The following is a 23,055-nucleotide window of genomic DNA, read 5'->3' as shown; positions in this document are numbered from 1 at the left end:
TTGGGGGAGAGGGAAAAGGTTTTTGAGTTGTTTTGGAGAAGGATGTACAAGTCCCCTACAAACAAATGAATTTTGTTCTGAGAGTACATTCCTAAGTACAATTTGTAAGTCCAATAAAGTTAGCCTAGGCAATGGCACCCCACTCCAGTACTCTTGCCTGGAAAATCCCATGGACAGATGAGCCTGGAGGGCTGCAGTCCATGGGGTCGCTAAGAGTCGGACACGACTGAGTGACTTCACTTTCACTTTTCACTTTCATGCATTGGAGAAGGAAATGGCAACCCACTCCAAGTGTTCTTGCCTGGAGAATCCCAGGGACAGAGGAGCCTGGTAGGAGGCCGTCTATGGGATTGCACAGAGTCAGACACGACTGAGGCGACTTAACAGCAGTAGCAGCAGGCACTCTATTAACACAGTTGGCGATTAGGAAATGGTTAATCCAGTGAAGAAGCAAGAAAGTCTTTGGAGTATTTATATGTTGTGTCTGAGCTTTCTTCAGCCTCAGCTTTACTATCTGACAAATTGAATGAGTGATACAACTCTTCCTCTTTAGTGCTTACATTATTCTTTGATTTCTGATATGAACCACAGACTCCTAATATAAACTGTCTTTAGGCAGCATAAAAATCTTAAGGAATCTGTCAATGACAATTCATCTGCACCAATTCTGACTCATGTGCAAAGTGAAGCATCCTAAAGTAAAGACACAACTGAAAGAGGAATTATTGTAAATTCATTTTCAAGTTTTCCCAAATATGCAATATGACATTTTGTGAATAGTAAAAGCTCAGTATATGTCTATTAAATGCAAGCAGAGAGACAAATGGGGGAAAATATATTCTATACTGGAGCAAAACAGTATTAGATCACTATAACTTCTTTCCAATCATTTTAAATTATATGAGTTATGTATGAAATATTTGCTTTATCTTAAAATTTTTATTTTTATTTAACGTATCTGAAAAATGATTTTCAGGGCATGCATACTGTAGTCAAAACCAATAAATGACAATCTATAAGATCATGCTATCAATGGATTAAAGAGAAATTTAAAGTTTTTTTTATATTTGCTTTGTCTTTTACATGTCCTGAGAGGGATGGAAACATAGAAACATGTGACTACTATGTGTACTACAATTTTGGAAGAAAATATGTAAGTTAAATCAGTGCATTTTTATGATAATGGACCTCATTTCTTATGGTGTCTAGAACACACAAAAAGCACTATATAAATTATGGTAACTAATGAGTTTTCTTTTCTGTTTGATAGGTTCCCTAAAAATATTAAACTTGGGAATGGGAAGGGCCTTTGATGGTATTCTTTGAAATTCACATTAAACCAGTACTCTTATAGCAGTTCCATTACTCTAAGATTATAGCTCAGTTGTGGTTTTGCAACATTCAGTGGTATTCAGAAAACTTTGGTGGCATTTAGACTACTTTGTCTGAAACTCTAATGAATCTAGTCAGCTGGCTTAGATCAATCAAAATTTAGTTTTAATTCAGTGAGAAAATAGATATAGGATTTTTAGTTTATGATCAGAGTTTGTTATTGGAGACAAGTCTAATATAATTTATAAGTTTTATTTTTCTTGTGTATGACAGAAATGAATAGAATAAAGAAAAAGGGAAAAATTGGAAAATTATTTCTCTGGACTTATTAACTGTGTCTTGTGACAGCTGTAAATTTGTTTATGTAACTTTCTTCTCTCTTTAAGATGTTTTGTTTTTCAGATCAGATCAGATCAGATCAGTCGCTCAGTCATGTCCGACTCTTTGCGACCCCATGAATCGCAGCACGCCAGGCCTCCCTGTTCGTCACCAACTCCCGGACTTCACTGAGACTCATGTCCATCGAGTCAGTGATGCCATCCAGCCATCTCATCCTCTGTCGTCCCCTTCTCCTCCTGCCCCCAATCCCTCCCAGCATCAAAGTCTTTTCCAATGAGTCAACTCTTCGCATGAGGTGGCCAAAGTACTGGAGTTTCAGCTTTAGCATCATTCCTTCCAAAGAAATCACAGGGCTGATCTCCTTCAAAATGTACTGGTTGGATCTCCTTGCAGTCCAAGGGACTCTCAAGGGTCTTCTCCAACACCACAGTTCAAAAGCATCAATTCTTCGGCACTCAGTCTTCTTCACAGTCCAACTCTCACATCCATACATGACCATTGGAAAAACCATAGCCTTGACTAGACGAACCTTTGTTGGCAAAGTAATGTCTCTGCTTTTGAATAAGCTATCTAGGTTGGTCTTAACTTTCCTTCCAAGGAGTAAGCGTCTTTTAATTTCATGGCTGCAGTCACCATCTGTAGTGATTTTGGAGCCCAGAAAAGTAAAGTCTGACACTGTTTCCACTGTTTTCCCATTTATTTCCCATGAAGTGGTGGAACCGGATGCCATGATCTTAGTTTTCTGAATGTTGAGCTTTAAGCCAACTTTTTAACTCTCCTCTTTCACTTTCATCAAGAGGCTTTTGAGTTCCTCTTCACTTTCTGCCATAAGGGTGGTGTCATCTTCATATCTGAGGTTATTGATATTTCTCCCAGCAATCTTGATTCCAGTTTGTGTTTCTTCCAGTCAAGCGTTTCTCATGATGTACTCTGCATATAGGTTAAATAAACAGGGTGACAATATACAGCCTTGATGAACTCCTTTTCTTATTTGGAACCAGTTTGTTGTTCCACGTCCATTTCTAACTGTTGCTTCCTGACCTGCATACAAATTTCTCAAGAGGCAGATCAGGTGGTCTGGTATGCCCATCTCTTTCACCTTAAAATAAATTCATTGTTGTTATTTAGTTACTAAGTTTTGTATGACTGTTTTGCAACCCCATGGACTGTAGCCCATCAGGCTCCTCTGTCCCTGGGATTTCTCAGGCAAGAATACTGGAATGGGTTGCCATTTCCTTCTCCAGGGAATATTTCAGACCCAGAGGTTGAACCACGTTTCCTGTATTGGCAGGCTGATTCTTTACCACTGAACTACCAGGTAAATCCAAAATAAATGCATACATGTATGTCATCTAAAAACACACATATATGTCAGTATAAAGCTATACAATATTATACCTAGTTCTTCATCAAATCCCTATTTGTCAGCTTATTTTACCCTTTTCACAATAATAATCCTGAGACACAGAGTCAGCAGAAATCAGAACAAGGCATGTTAGAAATCTTAAAAATTACTCTCTGGACCCATGAATATGAACACTTCACTTGTTAAATATATAATATTGGATAAAAAACTAAGTACAAAATTATTGGGAGAAGCCACAGATATCAAAATATATCTTTACCCTTTCTCTTTTCTTTCAATTCACTTTAAAGTTGAGAGCAGGCTTTGCAAATATGGTAACAGTCATGGTATTACTTCAAAGTTACATTATCAGCCACACACATACTATATTTTAGCATTTACCCTTAAAATAAGTAATGCCCTTTAACATTATGATGTGCAATTTTACTCCATTGAAAATGTTAAAGAGACTCAACAAATTATAAGAAATATAAAAAGAAGTTTAAAATCTAATTTTCATTTAAAAATATCTAATAGCGCTACCTAACTCCATTCACTTTTCACAGATAAATAATGTCTTTTTGGGATACAAGAAAAGCTGGAGGAAGGTAAAGGAACAATAAACAGAATGATAAAATGGTAAAAAAAAAGTTACGTAAGAGTATATTCACATGGTGATTCGAAAATATGATGGCAATTTCCTCACAGGATATTTCTCCCAGCCATAAAAATTAAAAGAAAGAACATAAAATTCTATCTGTATTAATGTAGAGTAGGAAACTCTAGGTTATAGAATTACTTTCAAGAGTGAAAAGTAACTGTATATGGAAAATGGAGAAGACTAGCAGAACCTGCCTATTTTGCAGTTGGATTTTGGTTTTGGCTTTACATACAGCTGTTATGAACAAGTGTGTTTGGATTTTCTGTAGACATATAGTTTTATTTCTCTTAGGTAAATACCAAGGACTAGAATGATTGAATCATGTAATAGTATATATTTAACCTTTTAAGAAACTGACTTCCAAACTGTTTGTAATACTGTACATTCCCACAAGAGGATATGAAAGTCCAGTCCTCCACCATCTTGTCAAAACATGGTGTGTCCTGTCTTAAAATTTAGCCAATCTGGTAAGTATGTAGTGATATCTCATGGTTGTTTTATTTATTTATTTTTTAAATTTTATTTTATTTAACTTTACAATATTGTATTGGATTTGCCATATATCAAAATGAATCTGCCACAGGTATACATGTGTTCCCCATCAGAACCCTCCTCCCTCCTCCCTCCCCATACCATCCCTCTGGGTCATCCCAGTGCACCAGCCCCAAGTATCCAGTATTGTGCATCGAACCTGGACTGGAGACTCGTTTCATATATGATATTATACATATTTCAATGCCATTCTCCCAAATCATCCCATCCTCTCCCTCTCCCACAGAGTCCAAAAGACTGTTCTATACATCAGTGTCTCTTTTGCTGTCTAGTATGCAGGGTTATTGTTACCATCTTTCTAAATTCCATATATATGCGTTAGTACACTGTATTGGTGTTTTTCTTTCTGGCTTACTTCACTCTGTATAATAGGCTCCAGTTTCATCCACCTCATTAGAACTGATTCAAATGTATTCTTTTTAATGGCTGAGTAATACTCCATGGTTGTTTTAATTTTTAGTTCTCTAATTTATGGTGATGCTGGGCATCTTTTCATTCAGCTATTTGCCATTTATACAGTCTCTTTGGTGAAATGCCTCTTCAGATATTTTGTCTGTTTAGAAAATTAGGTCATTTGATTTTTTTATTAATGACTTTGAAAGTTCTTTTTTTTTAAATTTTAGACACAAATCTTTTATCAGATATATGATTTTAAAATATTTTCACCTAGTCTGTGGCTTGTCAGTTCATTCTTCTAACAGTTATCTTTTGAAGAATGTGCATGAGTGAGTGCTCATTCTTAAAGTTTTATTTTCAGATTGTTCATGTAATTAAACATTTTTATTGAATGTTTTCCTTGTAGTTGAGTTCTGGAAGTTCTTTGTGTATTATGGATGAAAATCCTTTAACAAATTGTTTTACTGCTAAATCATGTCCAACTCTTTGTGACCCCATGGACTGCAGCCCGCCAGGCTCCTCTGTCCATGGGATTCTCCAGGCAAGAATACTGGAGTGGGTTGCCATGTCCTCCTCCAGGGGATCGTCCCAACCCAGGGAACAAACCTATGTTTCCTGCAGGTCCTTCATTGAAGGCAGATTCTTTACCATTGAGCTGGCAGGGAAGCCCATTTTTTGAAGAAGAAAGCTTTTTAATTTGGAGGAAGTTAAATATATCAATTTGTTTTTTTTTTTTTTTTGTGGAATAAGACTTTTGTGTAATAGCTAAGTAATCTTTGCCTAATCAATTTCAGAAAGATTTTCTTCCTTTTTCCTCTAAAATTTTTGTAGTTTTATAGGTTGTACAGTTAGCTCTATAAACTATTTTGACCCAATTTTGATATATAGTGATTTATTTATGCTTTTTGGATTTGGATGTCCAATTGGTTCAGCAAAATTTGTTGAAAACATGATCCTTTGCTGAATTGCATTTGCACCTTTCCCCAAAATAAATGAAGTGTGAAAGTGTTAGTCGCTCGGTCATGTCCGACTCTTTTCGACCCCATATACTCTTTTTGTCTGCAATAGAATTCTCTCCATGGAATTCTCCAGGCAAGAATTCTGGAGTGGGTAGCTATTTCCTTCTATAGGGGATCTTCCCGACCCAGGGATAGAACCAGGTCTCCTACATTGCAATGGATTCTTGACCACTGAGTCACCAGGGAAGTCCCTTTACAAAAATAAGTTGTCTATAAATATGGGTATTTTCCTGGACTGTCTTTTATATTCAGCTGCTTTATTTATCAGTTTTCATGACGATACAGCACTGTCTTGATTACTGTCAGCACTCTAACTTTGCTGTTATTTATCAAAGTTGTTTTGGCTATTTCAGATTCTTTCCATTTCTACATAGACATTGAAATGAACTTCTCAAATTCAATCAGTAAGTGTACTTGTATATTGACTGGGAATGCTTTGAACTGACAAATCAGTTTGAAAGAATTGCTGTTTTAGGGTTGAAGGTTCTCATCTATAACCCAGGTATGTCTCTACTTTTTAAGTCATCTTTAATCTTTTCAGAAATACTTTGCAGTTCCATTGTACAGGCTCTCTAGAGTGAGTGTTGAATGTTTGTGTTGTAAGAAATTTATTTATTCCATTTATATGATTTAACTACAGATCAGATCAGATCAGTCGCTCAGTCGTGTCCGACTCTTTGTGACCCCATGAATTGCAGCATGCCAGGCCTCCCTGTCCATCACCAACTCCCGGAGTTCACTCAGACGCACGTCCATCAAGTCAGTGATGCCATCCAGCCATCTCATCCTCTGTCTTCCCCTTCTCCTCCTGCCCCCAACCCTTCCAGAATCAGAGTCTTTTCCAATGAGTCAAATCTTCGCATGAGGTGGCCAAAGTACTGGAGTTTCAGCTTTAGCATCATTCCTTCCAAAGAAATCCCAGGGCTGATCTCCTTCAGAATGGACTGGTTGGATCTCCTTGCAGTCCAAGGGACTCTCAAGAGTCTTCTCCAACACCACAGTTCAAAAGCATCAATTCTTTGGCACTCAGCCTTCTTCACAGTCCAACTCTCACATCCATACATGACCACTGGAAAAACCATAGCCTTGACTAGACGAACCTTTGTTGGCAAAGTAATGTCTCTGCTTTTGAATATGCTATCTAGGTTGGTCATAACTTTCCTTCCAAGGAGTAAGCGTCTTTTAATTTCATGGCTGCAGTCACCATCTGTAGTGATTTTGGAGCCCAGAAAAATAAAATCTGACACTGTTTCCACTGTTTTCCCATCTATTTCCCATGAAGTGGTGGAACCGGATGCCATGATCTTCGTTTTCTGAATGTTGAGCTTTAAGCCAATTTTTTCACTCTCCTCTTCCACTTTCATCAAGAGGCTTTTGAGTTCCTCTTCACTTTCCGCCATAAGGGTGGTGTCATCTGCATATCTTAGGTTACTGAGATTTCTCCCGGCAATCTTGATTCCAGCTTGTGCTTCTTCCAGCCCAGCGTTTCTCATGATGTACTCTGCATATAAGTTAAATAAGCAGGGTGACAATATACAGCCTTGACGAACTCCTTTTCCTATTTGGAACCAGTCTGTTGGTCCACGTCCAGTTCTAACTGTTGCTTCCTGACCTGCATACAAATTTCTCAAGAGGCAGATCAGGTGGTCTGGTATTCCCATCTCTTTCAGAATTTTCCACAGTTTATTGTGATCAGATCAGATCAGATCAGTGGTTCAGTCGTGTCTGACTCTTTGCGACCCCATGAATTGCAGCACGCCAGGCATCCCTTTCCATCACCAACTCCCGGAGTTCACTCAGACTCATGTCCATCGAGTCAGTGATGCCATCCAGCCATCTCACCCTCTGTTGTCCCCTTCTCCTCCTGCCCCCAATCCCTCCCAGCATCAGGGTCTTTTCCAATGAGTCAACTCTTTGCATGAGGTGGCCAAAGTACTGGAGTTTCAGCTTTAGCATCATTCCTTCCAAAGAAATCCCAGGGCTGATCCACACAGTCAAAGGCTTTGGCATAGTCAATAAAGAAGAAATAGATGTTTTTCTGCAACTCTCTTGTTTTTTCCATCATCCAGTGGATGTTGGCAATTTGATCTCTGGTTCCTCTGCCTTTTCTAAAACCAGCTTGAACATCAGAAAGTTCACGGTTCACATATTGCTGAAGCCTGGCTTGGAGAATTTTGAGCATTACTTTACTAGCATGTGAGATGAGTGCAATTGTGCGGTAGTTTGATTTAACTTATAGGCATAGTTTTACTTACCATACATTTGCTATATGCAAAATAGATAGTAATATCACTTCTATTTATGAAATGCTAATTTGTATTTTCTCCTTTTTTGTTGTTCTGACATGGAAAGAGATTTATCAATTTTATTGTCCTTCACAAAGAACCGAATTTTGGCCTCAATAATTAAAAAAATTTTTTTAAATATTTGTTATATTTTCCTCTTTGATTGTTATTTTTCCTTTCTTTTGCTTATTTTAAGTTTAATTATCTCTTTTCCCAATATCTTAACACAGAAACTGGTCTTTGGCTTTGATATTTGACATTTTTTAAAAAGAATGATAAGTATTTTCCTAATACTGGTTTTCAATGATCTGTTTTTCAATATCTGATATACTGTGTTTGTAAATAAGTTCAAAGTTAACTATAATTTGTAATTTTCATTTATTTTTGGCCCGTACTTATATGAAAATATCATTGGGTTAAAAAAATGGGTGAGTTTTTCAGATATATTTCTGTTATTGAGATTTAATTCAATTCCATTTATTACTTGAATTCTTTTGACCATATAAGGAATTATTTTATAGTTCAATACATGCATTATGTTAGTAAAATGTCCTGCATGCACTTGACAATGGACTGTAATTGCTGTAGATGGCAAAGTGTCCATAAATATCAATTAGGTTGTTTTATAGTTTTGCATAGGTCTTCCATATATTTATTTTATTTACCTTTTACTTACCATTTACTGTTTATTTATATTTTTGAAGTTTTGCTTCATAAATTTTGAGGCTCTTAGATGCATCCATTTATAACTGTGATGTCATCTTGATTAATTGACAGCCTTTAATTTTTAATTAAAATACAGTTGATGTAAATATTACACTAGTTTAAGATACACTACATAATAATTTAATATTTGCATACATTATAAACTAATAACCACAATAAATCTAGGGACCATCTACCCCCATATAAAGTTATTAAAATACTGACTGCATTCCCTATATTGTATATTGCATCCCTGTGACTTGTTTATTATATAACTGGAAATTTATGGCTCTTAATCCCCTTCTCCTATTTCACCTACTCCTATTTCACCCACACCTATCTCCCCATCCCTTCTGGGTACTATCCAGTTATATTCTGTAACTATGACTCTGTTTTTATTTTGTTTTTATTAGTTGTTTGTTTTATATTTTAATATCCACTTATATGAGATCATGTGATATTTGTCTTCTCTGACTTATTTCACTTAGCATAATACACTCTCATTACAACCATGCTGTCCTCAAATGGCAAATTTTCACTTCTCTATGGCCAATACTCCATTATGTATATTTACCACATCTTCATTGTTCATTCATCAAACAATGGACACTCTGGATATTTCCATATATTGACTATTATAAATAAGGCTCAATAAACATTTGGGTGCATATATCTTTTTGAACTGGTGTTTTTGTTTTCTTTGAGTAAACACCCAGAAATGAAATTCCTGGATCATATTGAAGTTTTATTTTTAATTTGTTGAGGAAACGTCATACTTGTTTTCATCATGACTGCACCAATTTGCAATCCCACCAACAGGATACAAGAGTTCCCTTTCTCCACATTTTTGCTGTCACTTGTTGCTTGTTGCCTTTTTGATGACAGCCATTCTGACATGTAAGGTGGTAACTCATTATGGTTTTGATTTGCATTTCTCTGATAATTAGTGAAGTTGGTTATCTTTTCATGTACCTCCTGGCCATCTGTAAGTCTTACTTAGGTCCTCTGCTCATTTTTTAATTAGGTTGTTTGTGGAGTGTTTTTAAATGTTGAATTGTGTAAGCTCTTTGTATATTTTGGATATAAACACCTAACTGGATTTGTTGTTTGCAAATATGTTCTATCATTTAGTTGGTTATTCTGTTGATAGTTTCCTTCATTGTGCAAAAGCTTTTTAGTTTGATATAGTCCTCTCATTTTTTATTTTCTTTTGGTTCCCTTGCCTGAGGATATATAAACAAAAAAAAATTGCTAAGAGTGTGCTGCCTATGTTTACTTCTAAAAGTTTCATGGTGTCAGGTCTTACATTTAATTCTTTACTCCATTTTGGGTTTATTTTTATATATGGTGAGAAAGCTTACTTTGATTCTTTTGCATAGAGCTCTCCATTTTCCCCAATACCATTTAGTGAAAGTGTATTTTGCTTCATTCTGTACTTTGCCTCCTTGTTATAGAATAATTGACCATTTAAGCATGGATTTATTTCTAGGATCTTTATTCTGTTCCACTGATCTGTGTGTCTGTTTTTGTACCAGTATCATGCTGTTTGATTACTGTAGTATAGTTTCATATCAGGAAGTGTGATATTAATACCTCCAGCTTTGTTCTTCTTTTCTCAAGATTACTCTGGCTATTTGGCATCTTTTGTGCTTACATATAAATTTTATAATTATTTCTTTTATTATGTGAAAAATGCCTTTAATATATTTTTAGTTTTATTGGTGTATGGTTAACTTACAAAGTTGTATTAATTTCTGCTGTACAGCAAAGTGATTCAGTCATACATGTATATTCTTTCTCATATTTTCTATTGTGCTTTATCACAGGATATTAAATATTGTTCTTTGTTTTATACAGTAGGACATTGTTGTTTATCCATCCTATATATAATAGTTTGCATCTGCTAATCCCAAACTCCCAGTTAGACCCTCCCTTAGCCATCCCTCCTTGGCAAATACAATTTTTTGTCTATGTCTGTGAGTCTATTTCTGTTTCATAGATAAATTCATTTGTGTGTATTTTAGATTCCACATATAAGTGATATCATATGGTATTTGTCTTTCTCTTTTGGACATACTATGTTTAGCATGATAAACTCTAAGTTCATGCATGTTGTTGCAAAATGAAATTATTTCATTCTTTTTTATGGCTGAGTATTATTTCATTGTATATACGTACCACATCTTCTTTATTCATTTATCTGTCACAGTGTTCCCTTTTCTCTATATGACCTCTAACACTTGTTATTTGTAGACTTTTAAATGATGGCCTTTCTGACTGGTATGAGATGTTACCTCACTGTAGCTTTGATTTGCATTTCTTTAATAATTAGTGATGTTGAGCATCTTTTCATGAGCCTCTTGTCCATCTGTTTGTTTTCTTTGGAGAAAACAATGTCTTCTGCCCATTTTTTTATTGGGGTGTCTGTTTCTTTGTTATTTGAGTTGTATGAGCAGTTTGTATATTTTGGAAATGAAACTTTTGTTGATTGTATCATTAGCAAACATTTCCCAGCCTGTAGACTATCTTTACATTTTTTTCTGGTTTGCTATGGAAAAGCTTATAAGATTGGTTAGGTCCTATTTATTTATTTTTGCTTTTATTTCTGTTAGGAGACTGACAAGAAAACTTTGATGCAATTTATATCAGAGAATGTTTTGCTTATGTTCTCTTCTAGGAGTTTGATATTAGAAGTTAAGTCTTTAAGCCATTTTAAGTTTATTTTTTATTTGGTGTGATGATGTATTCTAACTTCATTGATTTGCATGCAGTTTTCCAAATTTTCCAACACTACTTGCTGAAGAGACTCTCTTTTCTCCTTTGTGCATTTTTGTCTCCTTTATTAAAGGTCGATTTGCCGTAGGCATGTGGGTTTACATCTGAGTTCTATATTCTGTTCCATTGACCTGCGTGTCTGTTTTTGTGCCAATAGCATACCATTTGATAACTGCAGCTTTGGGTCTGAAATTTATGAGGGTTATGCCTCCTGCCTTGTTCTTTTTCCTCAGGATTTCTTTGGCAATTTTGTATCTTTTGTATAGTTTCATAACATTTTTAAAAGATTATTTGTTCTAGTTCTGTGAAAAATGTCCAGGGATAACTTGATAGGAATTACATTAAATCTGTAAGTTGCTCTGGGTGGTATGTCCATTTTAACAATATTAATTCCTCCAATCCAAGAGTGTGGGATATTTTTTTATTTCTTTGAATAATCTTCAATTTCCTTTATTAATGTTTTGTAGTTCTCAACATATAAATCTTTCACCTCCTTGGTCAGGTTTTTTACTAAGAGCTATTTTTGGTGCCATTTAGAAAATAAAAAGTTTGTTTACATTCCCTTTCTGTTAGTGTCAAGAAATGCAACTGATTACTCTTTGTTAATCTTGCTGCTGCTGCTGCTAAGTCGCTTCAGTCATGTCCGACTTTGTGCGACCCCATAGACGGCAGCCCACCAGGCTCCCCTGTCCTTCTATTTTGCTGAATTTGCTTATCAGTTCTAGTAGTTATTGTGTGGGTTCTTTAGGATTTTCTATATATATTATCACGTCATCTGCTTATAATGACGAGTTTACCACTTCCTTTCCAGTTGAATATCTTTTATTTATTTTTCTTCTCTGCTTGCTGTGGCTAGGATTTCCAATAGTATGTTGAATAGAAGAGATGAGAGTGTGTGTCTTTGTCTTATTCCAGAACTTAGCAGACAAGTTTTCAGTTTTTAAACACTAATTATTATACTGGCTGTGGGCTTGTCATAAATAGTTTTCATTATGTTGAGATATGTTCCTTACTCACTTTGGTAAGAGTTTTATCATGAATGAATGTTGAATTTTATCAACCGCTTTTCCTGCATCTACTGAAATAGTTATGCATTTTTTCTATTATCTTTTGTTGATGTGGTATATCACATTGACTGATATGTATATGTTGAACCATCCTTGTATCCTTAGGATAAACCCAATTTGGATGTGATGTATACATTTTTTATGTTGGTAGATTAGGTTTGCTAATGTTTTTTTGAGAATTTCTGTATCTCTATTCATCAAAGATATTAGCCTGTAATTTTATATTCTGGTAGTGCCTTTTCTGGTTTTGGTATGATGGTGATGGATGCCTCATAGGTTGTCTATTGAGATTTTTCTTTTTTATTTATGAATGCCTGCATCACTAAGAACGTTTCTCTAAGAATTTATTTTGCTGCATCCCAAAAGTTTTGTATGGTTGCATTTTCACTGTCATTTGCCTCTTAAATTTTTTTCTTTTATTTCAGCATTGACAAATGGTTTTTTAGTAGCATGTTGCCTGTGGTTTAATATTTTCTCTTGCTTCTTTTTCTGTGGTTGTTTTCTAGTTTTATGTCATTTTGGTTAGAAAAGATCCTTGAAATAAGTGATACAATAGAACAGTTAGACTCAATTGATGTATTTCTGTAACTTACATCCAAAAAAAAAAAAAAAAAGTATGCTTTTCAGGTGCACTTGGAACATGTGCTCAATCCCAGAGCATGTTCCATGTGCACCTTAAAAGAATAGTATTTGTATATATATATATATATATATATATATATATATATATATATATGATGTAAGTTCATGAAATTCATCAATTAAGTCTAACTGTTCTATTGTATCTTTTAGGATCTCTGTTACATTAATGATTTTCTGTCTCAAGGATCTGTCAATGAATATGAGTAGGGCATCAATTTCTCCTTTTATGTCTGTTAGTATTTATTTCATGTATCTGGGTACTCTTACATTGGGTGCATATATATTGATGAGTGTAATATCCTCTTATATAAATCCCTGGGCTTCCCAGGTGGCACCAGTGGTAAAGAACTCACCTGCCAGTGCAAGTAGATGTAAGAGATGTGAGTTTGAACCCTGGTTTGGGAAGATCCCTTGCAAGAGTTCCTGGCAACTCACTCCAGTATTCTTGCCTGGAGAATCCCATGGACAGAGGAGCCTGGCAGGCTAAAGTCCATACGGTTGCAAAGAGTCAGACCTGACTGAAGTGGCTTAGCATGCACACAGACATATAAATCCTTTTATCATTACACACTGTCTTTCTTTATCTTTTCTTATAACATTTCTTTTAAAGTTCATTTTGCTTGCTATGAGTATTGCAATCCCCACTTTCTTGTCATTTCCATTTGCAGGAAATATATTTTTCTGTCCCTTCACTTTTTACAGTTTGTAAATAGAATAATATATATTATACATATTTACCATATGTATTATATAATATATATTATACATATACATTATTCTATTTACAAGTTTATCAGCTATAGACATAAGAAATTAGTTTAGATTTAATGCAAAGAAAATGTTTGCCTATATTTAATCCATAGAGACCATATAAAATATTGTCTATAGTTGAACATATTGATAACATTTAAAATCAGGAAATATACTTTTCAGAATTTATAATAAAGACAATACAATATTTTAATGTTAAAGTGAAAAAATGGTATTTGATATAAATTTAGAAAATAAAAAAATTAGTAATTTCATTACTTAAATGAAATAGAAAGTAAAAAATAAATATAGAGCCAAATTAGGACTGCTTACTTGGATAAAGTTCTGTTTTATAAAAATACCAGTTAACTATGGAATCATTTCTCAAAACAAAATCTTACTTGAGGTTCCCAGTGTTAAGCAGGTAAAAATGGATTGGCTTTGGTTGAAAATTTAAGGAGGAATCAGGGCTTCTTCCTTTCCACTGTACCTCCCATTCCCCAACCATACCTGCTGAATGTCTCCTCATAATGTTTGGAAAAACAAAGATGAAGGCATTGATGCTTCAGGATCTTCTCTTGCTCAAAATACTTTTGTCTCCTTAAAGAATAAGTCATTGAGCCAAAGCACAACTCTGAGGTGAGGTACTAACCTAAGATAGATGAAGTCTCTAAATAATATAGATTGGAATGTTGAAAGTTTGATGAACCAGTTTGGAGTGTAGATCATAGCTCAGAAAAGTTTCTTTACCAAAGAGACTGCTCAGTCCTAGTGATATTGAGTATTAATATTAGCTGGGAGCCACAAAAGAGTGGCAACAAAACTGAGATGAAGAGGGAACAAAACATAAGCTCTCCCCGTTTCGGGAAAATGAAACTTCTTGAAATGAGTGTATTAATCTAGTCCAGGGATCTCCTACATTTGTATATTGTACATTCCTATAAGTTAATGTCTTTCAGTGTAAATGCTCCAAAATATGCATATTTATGCATTATTTCAATGTATTATAGTATTAATGGTTTTGTGGTAGCTAAAGTTATTTTAATTTTCATCAAAAATCATCTTGTAGAATTATTCAAACTCAAATTAAAGCTATTTATATAGGATAACTGAATGAAAAGCAGTTTATAAATGTATGACAATAAAATCATAATGTATTTTTTGAGTGCTAAGTGATTCAGTTCAGTTCAGTTCAGTCGCTCAGTCGTATCCCATTTTTTGTGACCCCATGAACTGCAGCACACCAGGCCTCCCTGTCCATCACCAACTCCTGGAGTTCACTCAAACTCACACCATCGAGTCGGTGATGCCATCCAGCCATCTCATTAACTGTCGTCCCCTTTCCTTCCTGCCCTCAATCCCTCCCAGCATCAGTCTTTTCCAAAGAGTCAACTCTTTGCATGAGGTGCCCAAAGTACTGGAGTTTCAGCTTTAACATCATTCCCTCCAATGAAAACCCAGGACTGATCTCCTTCAGAATGGACTGCTTGCATCTCCTTGCAGTCCAAGGGACTCTCAAGAGTCTTCTCCAACACCACAGTTCAAAAGCATCAATTCTTTGGTGCTCAGCGTTCTTAACAGTCCAATTCTCACATCCATACATGACCACTGGAAAAACCATAGCCTTGACTAGATGGACCTTTGTGGGCAAAGTAATGTCTCTGCTTTTGAATATGCTATCTAGGTTGGTCACAACTTTCCTTCCAAGGAGTAAGCGTCTTTTAATTTCATGGCTGCAATCACCATCTGCAGTGATTTTGGAGCCCCCCAAAATAAAGTCTGACACTATTTCCACTGTTTCCCCATTTATTTCCCATGAAGTGATGGGAACGGATACCATGATCTTTGTTTTCTGAATGTTGAGCTTTAAGCCTAGTTTTTCACTCTCCACTTTCACTTTCATCAAGAGGCTTTTGAGTTCCTCTTCACTTTCTGCCATAAGGGTGGTGTCATCTGCATATCTGAGGTTATTGATATTTCTCCTGGCAATCTTGATTCCAGCTTGTGCTTCTTCCAGTCCAGCGTTTCTCATGATGTACTCTGCATAGAAGTTAAATAAGCAGGGTGACAATATACAGTCTTGACGTACTCCTTTTCCTATTTGGAACCAGTCTGTTGTTCCATGTCCAGTTCTAACTGTTGCTTCCTGACCTGCATATAGGTTTCTCAAGAGGTAGGTCGGGTGGTCTGGTATTTCCATCTCTTTCAGAATTTTCCACAGTTTATTGTGATCTACACAGTCAAAGGCTTTGGCATAGTCAATAAAGCAGAAATAGATGTATTTCTGGAACTCTCTTGCTTTTTCCATGATCCAGCAGATGTTGGCAATTTGATCTCTGGTTCCTCTGCCTTTTCTGAAATCAGCTTGAACATCTGGAAGTTCACAGTTCATGTATTGCTGAAGCCTGGCTTAGAGAATTTTGAGCATTACTTTACTAGTGTGTGAGATGAGTGCAATTTGTCGTAGTTTGAGCATTCTTTGGCATTGCTTTTCTTTGGGATTAGAATGAAAACTGACCTTTTCCAGTCCTGTGGTCACTGCTGAGTTTTCCAAATTTGCTGGCATATTGAGTGCAGCATTTTCACAGCATCATCTTTCAGAATTTGAAATAGCTCAACTGGAATTACATCACCTCCACTAGCTTTGCTCATAGTGATGCTTTCTAAGGCCCACTTGACTTCACATTCCAGGATGTCTGGCTCTAGGTGAGTGATCACAAATTAAATATTTTTATTTATACTTGCCACATGTAATTCAAACAGTATTTTTCAAATAAGAAGTTGTTTCTTCTCTCTCTTATGGGTGATATTTTCTGCTGGAAGTAAGGGATGATTCATATCAACAGTGGACTGGAAAGTTTCTAAACTTTATTAAAAAGATCTCCCAAGTTTGTTTGGTCACTGTGCCCTTGTTAACCTATTAGAGGCATCCTGTGGTGACATTGTAGGATTACAGGATGTACATGTATGAGGAAACAGAACCACTGGAGATGGTGACTGCAGCCATGAAATTAAGAGATGCTTGCTCCTTGGAAGAAAGTTATGATCAACCTAGACAACATAATAAAAAGCAGAGACATTACTTTACCAACAAAGGTCTGTCTAGTCAAAGCTATGGTTTTTCCAGTAGTCATGTATGGATGTGAGATTTGGACCACAAGGAAAGCTGAGCACCGAAGAATTGATGCTTTTGAATTGTGGTGTTGGAGAAGACTCTTGAGAATCCCTTGGACTGCAGGGATATCTAACCAGTTCATCCTAAAGGAGATCAGTCCTGGATGTTCATCAGAAGGACTGATGCTGAAGCTGAAACTCCAATACTTTGGCGACCTGATGCAAAGAACTGATTCATTGGAAAAGACCCTGATGCTGGAAAAGATTGAAGGTGGGAGAAGGGGACAACAGAGGATGAGATGGTTGGATGGCATCATGGACTCAATGGACATGAGTTTGAGTAAACTCTGGGCATTGGTGATGGACAGGGAAGCCCAGGGTGCTACAGTCTATGGGGTTGCAAAGAGTTGGACACAACTGAGCGACAACTGAAATGAAACAGTGTTTTGCCATATTTTTAAGGAGGAAAAAGTAAAAATTTTCATTTTTCTGTTCATTCATGCATTTGTCATCTATTACTGTTAAAGCCAAATGTAAATTTTTAGAAGTTGTTTTCCAAATAGTCATGGTACACATGATCCTATCTCTAAATTTGGATTGTTGGAAACTATGTGTGAAGAAGATAATTACACTCCCAGATTTAGGCTAAGATTCTTTTTTTTTTTTCTTCAAAATAAAACGGAAAGCAAACTGATCAAACAATATAAAATAGTTGGAGTAATAGATTTGGGAAGGAAAAGGAAAATTTAATACAAATATACAGTTATTCTAGCTAAATTAATTTTTCTTTTTTATTGAAATATAATTGACATACAACATTGTATAACGTGTACAATGTGATGATTTTGTGCCATACTTATAGTGAAATGTTTACCACAATAAGGTAAACACATCCTTCAACTCACATAATTGATTGTTTTTATGGTGAGAATATTAAACTTCTGCTCTTGCAGCAACTTTGAAGTATGCCTGAAGTATACACTACAGCACTGTTAACTATAGTCGTCATGCTGTGCCTTAGATCCCCAGAGCTTATTCACTTTAGAACTGAAATTTTGTACCATTTGACCAACATTTCCTATTTTCCTGACCCCTAATCCCTAGCAACCACCACTCCATCCTTGTTTCTATGAGTTTAATGATTTATATTCCATGTATCAATGAGAGCATGTAGTAAAGACACAGTTCATATTATTGTTTCACTTTATTGTCCTTCACAGATATTGCATTTTCCATGAATTGAAGGCCAGAAGCAACTCTGTGTCACACAAGTTTATCAGCATCATTTTTACAAAAGCATCTGCTCACTGTGTCTCCATGTCACATTTGGTGATTCTCACATTTCAAACTTTTTCCTTATTATTATACTTATTATAGTGATCTGAGATCAGTGATCTTTGATGTTACTATTGCACAGAGAATATGACTTGTTGAGGGCCTAGGTGATAGTAAGCATTTTTACCAATAAAGTATTTTTTAATTAATTTATTTTTTATTGAAGGATAATTGCTTTACAGAATTTTGCTGTTTTTTTGTCAAACCGCAACATGAATCAGCCATAGGTATACGTATATCCCCTCCTTTTTTAAAATTAAGACATTTATATTGTCTTTTTAGACATAATGCTGTTGCATACTGGGAAACCAAAAAATTAAAGTGACTCATTATATTGTAAAATTGGTTTTGTTATGGTAGTTTGGAAGAAAAACCACAGTATCTCCCAGATATGCCTGTCTGACTTATTTCACATAACACAATGCCCCAAAAGTCCATTTACAGTGTCATAAATAGAAGGATTTCCTTCTTCTGTATCAGTGATTAATATTCCGCTGTATGTATAAGTTATTTTGTATATTATTCATTTTCATAATCCTATATTTGTAAATTTATTTGGGTATGTATATTCATGCATAAAGAATGCTTGAGGGGATAACCATTTTGACCTCAGGATGATGGGTAGGATTTACTTTTTTCTTTATGTATTTATATGGGAATCAAATGTTTACAATGAGTATTTTTTACATGATGCTCATATAAAAATAGTAATAAAAGTATTATCACTCTGACAAAAAGCAGAAAAAGTGACTTACATTAGTAACAAAATCTATAAGGAACCTTGGAACACAAAAGTTTAACAAGATCTTTGTTGTTCAGCTATGGTGAGTTAGTGGTAAATTATAGGAGAAACCATAGGACTAGGAAAAGAGCAGTGATAAGAAAGAGGGTTTCTTGGTGGCTCAGATGGTAAAGCATCTGCCTACAATGCGGGAGACCCGGGTTCAATCCCTGGGTGGGGAAGATCCCCTGAAGAAGAGAATGCAACCCACTCCAGTATTCTTGCCTGGAAAAGTCCACGAACGGAGGAGCCTGGTAGGCTACAGTCTATGGGGTTGTAAAGCGGTGGACACGACTGAGTAACTTCACTTTCACTTTTCACTTTCAAGGAAGGGAAAGAAGTCAGATAAAGAAATCATTAAAAAAATAAATCTTTAAAAAAATAAAATAAAAAATAAATAAATAAAAATAAAACTGGCACAACTTTGAAATAAAAAGTAACAGATTTCTGGATTACATTATAAGGTACACATTTTAGCAAAGGAAGCCTTGAAATTAATATAATGAAACTGTTAGCTTCATGAAAGTTTAGCTCACCAGCTATCAGTAATATATTCCCTGGGGCCTGGCATTACAACTTCCATACAGGAATTCTGTAAATATTTGTTGAATAAATGAATGAATAGATTGTGTTAAATTTGAAGTAATTGTGACTCCAAGGAAATAGATAAGGATGCTAAGGAACAAGTCTTGGAATGAATGTATGGATTTGGAAGTCATTAAAATCAAAGTAGTATTTAAAATGAAGAAAGTGAACAGAAGTGTAAAGGTAAGCATGTTTGCAGAGATGAGCAGCAGATTCTGACTGATGGAACACAGGGATACAGGCATTAAGGTGGTGTGGAAAGAACAGTACATATAGTACCCTTCATTCCCTTAATTTGGACTTCACTGTATTTAGAGTTCCCTCCTCCCCACAACAGCCCCTCTCTCTCACTCAATTGCTACTATTATGTCTTATAATCCTTGGAAACTAGCATGCATTTAAAAGAACACAGCCACATAATCACAATCAAAATCAAGACATTAACATTGATACACTAAAATCATCTAATCCACAGATTTCATTTAGACATAATGAATTGTTCCAATAATGTCTTTCATAGCAAATATTCCAGTCTAGGATGATATGATATGTTTATTTGTCATGTCTCTTTCAATGTGGGAAGAATTCCTCCTTTTCCCTTGACTTTCATGATCTTGACATTTTTTAATTCTAAAATAAAATATTCATTAAAAAAATCATGAAATCTCACAAGTAGACCAATTAAGAGTTGGGCACGACTGAGTGACTTCACTTTCACTTTTCACTTTCATGCATTGGAGAAGGAAATGGCAACCCACTCCAGTGTTCTTGCCTGGAGAATCCCAGGGACGGGGGAGCCTGGTGGGCTGCCGTCTATGGGGTCGCACAGAGTCGGACATGACTGAAGTGACTTAGCAGCAGCAGCAGCATCCTCAACTGAAGAAAGTCTTTTTTTAGGGAAACAACCTAAAATGTTTCTAGATGAAATAGTGTTTGGGTGGGGCTGTCTGAGGAGCTGGAGGTGGCCCTTCAGGGTTCTTTTCACTTGTGTTTGGAAATGTCTGTGTAAGAAAATGTTAGAAGAAATACATGTCAATTATTTTATAGAAAGATCCTTCATTTAGTTCTGTATGTAGTTTTCCTAAAGTTAGATTTGGTAACCTAAACAAATAACAGCTGTAGAAGATATTATTATTATTTTTTAAATTTAGGTAAATTCATAGCATAAAACTATACATTTTGAAGGGAATGATGTCTGTCTGCTTCTTGCTCCTTCTGGGAGTGCCATAATATTGATACATATGCTGGTTCATTTGATGGTCTCCACAGGCCCTTTGGCTCTGTCTCCTTTTCTTCTCTTCCGTTTAATGGCCTGAACGTCACGTTCACTGATTTGTCTCTTCTGCTTCCTTACATCTCTTGTTGAAGTTTTCTAGTGAATTTTTAAATTTCAGTTATTGTATGTTTCAGCTCTAAGATTTCTATGTTGTTTCTTTTTTATAATTTCTATCTTTTAGATGGATATTTTTACTGGTATCCATTTTCTTCAGAAATTCTTTCCCTAATCTTCTTTAGTTTGTTGTTCATATATATATATATATATATATATGAACAAATATATATATATATATTAGTATATATATATATATTAGCTTTTAGCAAAGCCTGTATTCTTTGCCATGTGTGGCCACTGAAGTCACTGTGGATCAGCCAGTGACCTGACAGGAATTTACTTAAATATCTTGAGCTAAAAGAGAGAGAAAAGTACTACTTTACCCGGCCTCAGCAATTTGGCCATGAGCTGGAAATTCCTTCAATACCAAGCCAACACTCTTTTCCTTTTCGTAAGATTTTGTGGTTTTGTCCTTAACATCCTCTTTGCATGGAGATCATACATCCAAAGGTGGATGTACAACCTGAGTTGTGGGCCCTCTCAGGTCCTTTATATCTGGACCTGGGGATGTGCATCCTGTCCTCTCTTACGCAGTGTATGTGGATGTCCTTTGAGCTCTTATTCCCTCAAGAGAGTTCCTGCTCTACCTTGTTCTTCCCAGACTTTTGGGTCTCTGTGCCCCTTTCCCTGCTTGCTGTCTCATCACATGGGTGCAGACTATATATATATATATATACATATATATTTAAATATCTCAACAGCTTCCTGGAAAGCTTCTTTGCCTAAAAAGTATGGAGCAGAAGGGGCAAAAACAAAGGCCAGTCTCAATGGAATATGACTTAGACATTAAAAAAAGAATGAAAGAATCCCATTTGCAGCAACAGTATGGACTGTCATACTGAGTGAAACAAGTCAGACAAAGACATATCCTTGTGGAATCTAAAAAAACATGGTGTAAAGGAACTCATTTACAAAACAGAAATAGAGTCATAGATGTAGAAACATTTATGGTGACTGGGAGGATATGGGAGGAGGGATAAATTGGGAGTTTGGGATGGACATATATACACTGCACTACTAAATATAAAATAGATAACTAATCATGATCTACTGCATAGAAAAGGGAACTCTGCTCAGTACTCTATAATGGTCTATAGTGGAAAATAATCTAAAAAAAGAGTAGATATATGTGTACATATAACTGATTTATTATGATGTAGCTTGATTATTTTATTATGGGCTTCCCTGGTGGCTTAGAGGGTAAAGTGTCTGCCTGCAATGTGGGAGACCTGGGTTCAATCCCTGAGTCGGGAAGATCCCCTGGAGAAGGAAATGGCAATCCACTCCAGTACTCTTGCCTGAAAAATCCCATGGATGGAAGAGCCTGGAAGGCTGCAGTCCATGGGGTTGCAAAGAGTCAGACACGACTGAATGACTTCACTTTCACTTCATACCTGAAATAAAACAACATTGTAAATCAACTATATTCCAATAAAATCTTGTAAAAAATTAAAACAATGGTGAGCCTCTGTGCTGATTCCTGATAAAAATGCACATGGTCAGTGTGAATTTGGAACCAGTAATCTGCCCCAGGAACACTGACTATTATTCTGTATTTACCACCACTATGCTGAGGAATGGGAGATGATGGGTAAGTGAAAATACCACAGCAATCTCTTACTAACAACCAGCTACTCTTTTCTTCAGTAAGCAGAACTTTAGTTGCTGAAAGTTTTGAGTTAGTTTTCAGATTAAAAAAAAAAAAGTGTCAGTCTTTGTGAGTTTAATTTGTTTTAGTGGAGGGGGTGTTTTTCTTAAATGCTTTACCTTGTCATATTCCATAATGTCACTGCTATAGAAAATATTCTCATCTATACATGTTGTTTTTTGGTGTGTGTAGGGGTGGGGGACTTCCCTGGTGGCTGGCTCAGACTGTAAAAAACCTGCTTGCAATGCCAGAGACTTGGCTTCAATCCCTGGCTCAGGCAGGTCCCCTGGAGAAGGGAATGGCTACCCATTCCAGTATTCTTCCCTAGAGA

Source organism: Bos grunniens, chromosome 9, assembly GCF_055505025.1.
Source record: "Bos grunniens cultivar Pamir isolate PY7600 chromosome 9, Bosgru_T2T1.0, whole genome shotgun sequence".
NCBI classification, from domain to species: domain Eukaryota; kingdom Metazoa; phylum Chordata; class Mammalia; order Artiodactyla; family Bovidae; genus Bos; species Bos grunniens.
Note: the sequence above shows the minus strand (reverse complement) of the source record.